The sequence below is a fragment of the Scyliorhinus torazame genome, chromosome 16 (assembly GCF_047496885.1).
Source record: "Scyliorhinus torazame isolate Kashiwa2021f chromosome 16, sScyTor2.1, whole genome shotgun sequence".
In the NCBI taxonomy this organism is placed as follows: Eukaryota; Metazoa; Chordata; class Chondrichthyes; order Carcharhiniformes; family Scyliorhinidae; genus Scyliorhinus; species Scyliorhinus torazame.
The window spans coordinates 68,919,747-68,926,293 of record NC_092722.1 but is presented as its reverse complement, the minus strand read 5'-3'; positions in this window follow the sequence as shown (position 1 = coordinate 68,926,293).

Here is a 6,547-nt window from a genome sequence, read left to right as displayed (position 1 = left end):
GCACTCACCAATACACACTCATCAATACAGTCACTGACACATGCTCACCAATACACACGCATCCTCACACTCACGTATATGCTCACTGATGCACACTTACCAATGCACACTCTCAATGATACACACTCACACTGCCTGATACACACTGATATGCAGATACGCACTGCTAAACACTCTCACTGATTCACTGACCAACACACACTCATCGTCACACTGATATGCACTCACTGATACAAACTTAATCACCAATGCACACTCATCCTCACACTTACTGATACACACTCACTGACACAGTCATTGATAAACACCAACTGACACACTCACCGATACACATTCATCTATCACACTGATACACATTCACACTCACTGATGCACACTCGTCCTCACGAACTGATATAGTCACTCAATGATACTTACTCGGCCTGACACTCAACAACACACACTGATACAAACATCCTCACATTCTTTTTTTTAAAAATAAGTTTATTAAGAATTTTTCAACAAAATTTTCAACCATACAAACCCCCCCCCCCCCCGTAACAAAAAGAAAAGAAAAGTCGCATAGTAAGACATAAACATCAATTCAACATAGTACAGAACTTTGTACATTGGATTCCTCCCGCACATATCAACTTTCCCAAACGTTTATGTATTTTCTTGCTCAAGTGCCCCTAGGAAAAAAAACCTTCCCCGTCCACCCTTCACCCCCCCCCCTCGAAAGAGATGTCCCCCCCCCCCCCCCCCCCCCCCCTCCCCCGGGTTGCTGCTGCTGCTGACCGAACCTCATCTAACGCTCCGCGAGATAGTCTAGGAAAGGTTGCCACCACCTGTAGAACCCCTGCACAGACCCTCTCAAGGCAAACTTTATCCTCTCCAACTTGATAAACCCTGCCATGTCATTTATCCAGGCTCCCACACTGGGGGGCTTCGCATCTTTCCACACTAACAAGATCCTCCGCTGGGCTACCAGGGACGCAAAGGCCAGAATGCCGGCCTCTTTCGCCTCCTGCACTCCCGGCTCGTCCACCACTCCAAATAGTGCTAGCCCCCAACTTGGCTTGACCTGGACTTTCACCACCTTGGATATAGTTCTCGCAACACCCCTCCAGAACCCATCCAGTGCCGGGCACGACCAGAGCATATGGGCGTGGTTCGCCGGGCTTCCTGAGCACCTCCCACATCTGTCCTCCACCCCAAAGAACCTACTCAGCCTCGCCCCCGTCATATGCGCTCTATGAACCACCTTAAATTGTATCAGGCTAAGCCTGGCACACGAGGAAGAGGAATTAACCCTACTTCGGGCATCAGCCCACAGACCCTCTTCAATCTCCTCCCCCAACTCCTCCTCCCATTTGCCCTTCAGCTCCTCTACCAAAGCCTCCCCCTCTTTCATCTCCTGGTATATCGCCGACACCTTGCCCTCTCCGACCCATACACCCAAAATCACCCTGTCTTGAATCCCCTGTGCCGGGAACAACGGGAATTCCCTCACCTGTCGCCTCACAAACGCCCTCACTTGCATGTACCTGAAAGCGTTTCCCGGGGGTAGCCCAAACCTCTCCTCCAGCGCCCCTAGGCTCGCAAATGTCCCATCAATGAACAGGTCCCCCATTCTTCTAATCCCTGCCCGATGCCAGCTCTGAAACACTCCGTCCATCCTTCCTGGGACAAACCAATGGTTACCCCTGATCGGGGACCACACCGAGGCTCCCATCGCACCCCTGTGCCGTCTCCACTGGCCCCAGATCTTTAGCGTTGCCGCCACCACCAGACTCGTGGTGTACCTTGTCGGCGAGAGCGGCAGCGGTGCCATCACCAGCACCCCCAGGCTCGTTCCTTTGCAGGACGCCATCTCCAACCTCTTCCATGCCGCCCCTTCTCCCTCCATCACCCACTTACGGATCATCGCCACATTGGCTGCCCAGTAGTAGCCACCCAGATTCGGCAACGCCAGCCCTCCTCTATCTCTACTATGCTCCAGAAACCCCCTCCTTACCCTCGGGGTCTTATTTGCCCACACAAAACCCATAATGCTCCTGCCTACCCTCTTAAAAAAGGCCTTGGTGATCACAATTGGAAGGCACTGGAACACAAAAAGAAACCTTGGGAGGACTACCATTTTAATCGACTGCACTCTGCCCGCTAGCGAGAGCGGCAACATGTCCCATCGTTTGAAGTCCTCCTCCATCTGCTCCACCAGCCTCGTCAAATTAAGTTTATGCAGGGCCCCCCAACTCCTAGCTATTTGGATCCCCAAGTACCGAAAGCTCCTTTCCGCCCTCCTCAATGGTAGGTCGTCTATCCCTCTTCCCTGGTCCCCTGGATGCACCACGAAGAGCTCACTTTTCCCTACATTGAGCTTATAGCCCGAAAAGTCCCCAAACCCCCTTAGAATCTGCATGACCTCCACCATCCCCTCCACTGGATCCGCCACATACAGCAACAGGTCGTCTGCGTACAGCGACACTCGATGCTCCTCTCCCCCTTGAACCACCCCCCTCCATTTCCTGGACTCCCTTAATGCCATGGCCAAAGGTTCAATTGCTAATGCAAATAACAGGGGGCACCCCTGCCTCGTCCCTCGATACAGCCGAAAATACTCCGACCTCTGCCGATTCGTAACCACACTCGCCACCGGGGCTCTATATAGCTTAACCCAGCTAATAAACCCTCCCCCGAACCCAAACCTCCGCAACACTTCCCAGAGATACTCCCACTTTACTCGGTCAAAGGCCTTCTCCGCGTCCATAGCCACCACTATCTCCGCCTCTCCCTCCACCGATGGCATCATTATCATGTTTAGGAGCCTCCGCACATTGATGTTTAGCTGCCTGCCCTTTACAAATCCCGTCTGGTCCTCGTGAATCACCCCCGGGACACAGTCCTCGATCCTCGTAGCCAGCACTTTTGCCAGCAACTTAGCATCCACGTTGAGGAGCGAGATTGGCCTGTACGACCCACATTGCAGTGGGTCCTTATCCCGCTTCAGGATCAAAGAGATCATCGCCTCAGACATTGTCGGGGGCAGGGTCCCCCCCTTCCTTGCCTCATTGAAAGTCCTCACCAGCAACGGGGCTAACAGGTCTACGTACTTCCTATAGAACTCAACCGGGAACCCATCCGGTCCCGGGGCCTTCCCTGCCTGCATGCTCCCCAGTCCTTTAACCAGCTCCTCCAACCCAATTGGCACCACCAAACCAACCACCTCCTGCTCCTCCACCCTCGGGAACCTCAGTTGGTCCAAGAATCATCGCATCCCCTCTTCCATCCTCACATTCACCAACACACACTCACTGATGCACACACTGACACACACTCGCTGAGTTATGCACTTTGGCAGGAAGAATGGAGGCATAAGACTATTTTCCAAGTGGGAAAAGGCTTTGGAAATTAGAAGCTCAATGGGACTTCGGAGTCCTAGTTCAAGATTCTCCTCAGGTTAAAGCGCAAGTTCAGTCGGCAATTGGGATGAGGCTGGTTTAGCGCAGTGGGCTAAGACATCTGGCTTGTAGTGCAGAACAAGACCAGCAGCGCGGGTTCATATTCCCGTACCAGCCTCCCCGAACAGGTGCCGGAATGTGGCGACTAGGGGCTTTTCACAGTAACTTCATTGAAGCCTACTTGTGGCAATAAGTGATTATTATTATTAAATGCAATGTTAGCATTCATATCGAGAGGGCGATACTTCAATAGCAGGGATGTACTTTTTTTTAAATATGAATTTAGTGTATCCAATTCATTTTTTCCAATTAAGGGGGCAGCGCGGTGGCGCAGTGATTAGCTCTCTGCCTCACGGCACCGAGGTCCCAGGTTCGATCCCGGGTCTAGGTCACTGTCCATGTGGAGTTTGCACATTCTCCCCGTGTTTGCGTGGGTTTCGCCCCCACAACCCAAAGATATGCAGGGTAGCTGGATTGACCACGCTAAATTGTCCCTTAATTGGAAATAAATAAATTGGGGACACTAAATTTTTTTAAAATAAATAAAATGTTCCAATTAAGGGGCAATTTAGTGTGGCGAATCCACCTACCATGCATATCTTTCGGTTCTCGGGGCGAAACTCACGCAAACACAAGGAGAGTGTGCAAACTCCACACGGACAGTGACCCAGTGCTGGGATCAAACCTGGGACCTCGGCGCCGTGAGGCAGCAATGCAGGGATATATTGTTGAGGCTGTATAAGGCTCTGGTCAGACCCCATTTGGAGTATTGTGAGCAGTTTTGAGCCCCGTATCTAAGGAAGGATGTACTGGCCTTGGAAAGGGTCCAGAGGAGGTTCACAAGAATCATCCCTGGAATGAAAGATATATCATGTGAGGAGCGGTTGAAGACTCTGGGTCTGTACTCGTTGGAGTTTAGATGGATGAGGTGAGAAATTTTTCTTTTTATAAATTTAGAGTACCCAATTCTTTTTTTCCAATTAAGGGGCAATTTAGAACGGCCAATTCACCTAGCCTGCACATCTTTTTAGGTTGTGAGGTGAGACCCATGCAGACTCAGGGAGAATGTGCAAACTGATACAAACTCTCACTCACCAATGCACAATCAGCCTCGTACATACTGATAGGCACTCACCGATACACACTCGCTGATACACACTCACAGATGCACATTCATCCTCACAATCTATCACACTCACCAATACACATTCACACTCACTGCCACACTCGTCCTCGCACTCACTGATACACTCAGTACATACTCACACTAACCGACACACACTCACGGACACGCGCTCACCAATGCATACACATCCTCGCTCACATATACACTCACTGATACACACACTTAATGATACACGCTGACACTAACTGATACACTCACTGATACAAACTCATCCTCACACTTACTAATATGCACTCACAGATACACACTCACCCCACTTTCACTGATTCACATTCACCGATATACACTCATCCTCACACTCTCACTGATACACAGACTCACTGATAGACATTCGCTGGCACAAATACACACTCGCCCCCACTCTCACTGATACACAATCACACTCACTGATACATGCTCACCAATACACACACACTTGCTGATGTGGATTCACACTCACCGATACAAACTCGTCCTCACACTAATCAATATGCACTCACACTCACTGATACACATTCACTGACACACACTCACATGCACCGATAAACACTCACTCACTGATTCACTCACCAATATAGACTCATCGTCACACTCACTGATACACACTCACTGATACAAACATCCTCATACTTACCGATACACATACATCCTCACTCAACAACACACTTACTCTCACGGGTACATACTCACTTTCACTGATACACAGACTCACTGACACACACTCATTCTCACAGTCACCAATGTACACTTACCGATGCACACTCACTGATAGACCCTCACCGACACACACTCAGATCCACAGATAACACTCGCCCACACTCATCGATTCACACCCACCGACACTCACACTGGCTGATACACACTCATTCTCACATTCATCAATACACACAGACTCATCGATACACACTCACTGATACACACTCACTCACTTATACTCACTTTTACACTGATACACATCCACACTGTCTGATACACACTGATGCACTCATTTACACACTCACATTTACACTGACTGATACACATTGCCACTCACTGGCACATACTCATGTTTACGCTGACTGATGCACACTAATATTTACACTGACTGATACACACACACTCACTGATATGCACACTCACACTCACTAATACACACATTTCCACTGGCTGATACTCACTGATACATACTCTCAGATACATACTCATTCACTGATACATATGAATCCTCACACTCACCAATACACAATTGCTGATACACGCTCACTAACATATACATTCATTCACTGTTATACACTCACTAATGCAAAATCTCACTTATACACACTAATGCTCACATGGATACACTTCGATTCACTGATGCACACTCACCAATGCGCACACAGCAAAGCATTGTGCGTCTATCCCATGCCCCAGTCTCTCACTCCATGGGTTTACTCAAGGCCCCCTTTTCCAAACCCTGGGTCTACAGCAGACACCATTCCCTCACTCACTGGGTCTACCCCAGGCCCCAGTCTCTCACTCCCTGGGCCTTCGCAAGGACCCTCAGTCCACGGGCCCACAAAGTCTAACTGGTACTTTGTGTAGTTTTAGCAAGACTTACCTATTTTTATACTCCATTTCCTTTGAAATAAAGGCCAACATTCTATTTGTCTTCCCTATTTCCTGCTGAATTTACTTGCTAGCCTTTTGGGATTTATGCACAAGGATCCCCAAATCCCCCTGAACTGCAGTCTTCTGCAGTCTCTCTCTAGATAATCAGCCCCTTTATTCTTCCGACCAAAGTGCATAATTTCCCATTTTCCTGCATTATATTCCATGTGCCATGTTTTGGCATCACCTAACCTGTCTATATCCTTCTCTGGACTCTTTGACTGTTCCTCACCACTTGCCCTCGCAAATCATCCACCAACTTGGCAATTGTATATTTCACCTCAATTTCCTCCTTAAATGTTGAACAGTGACC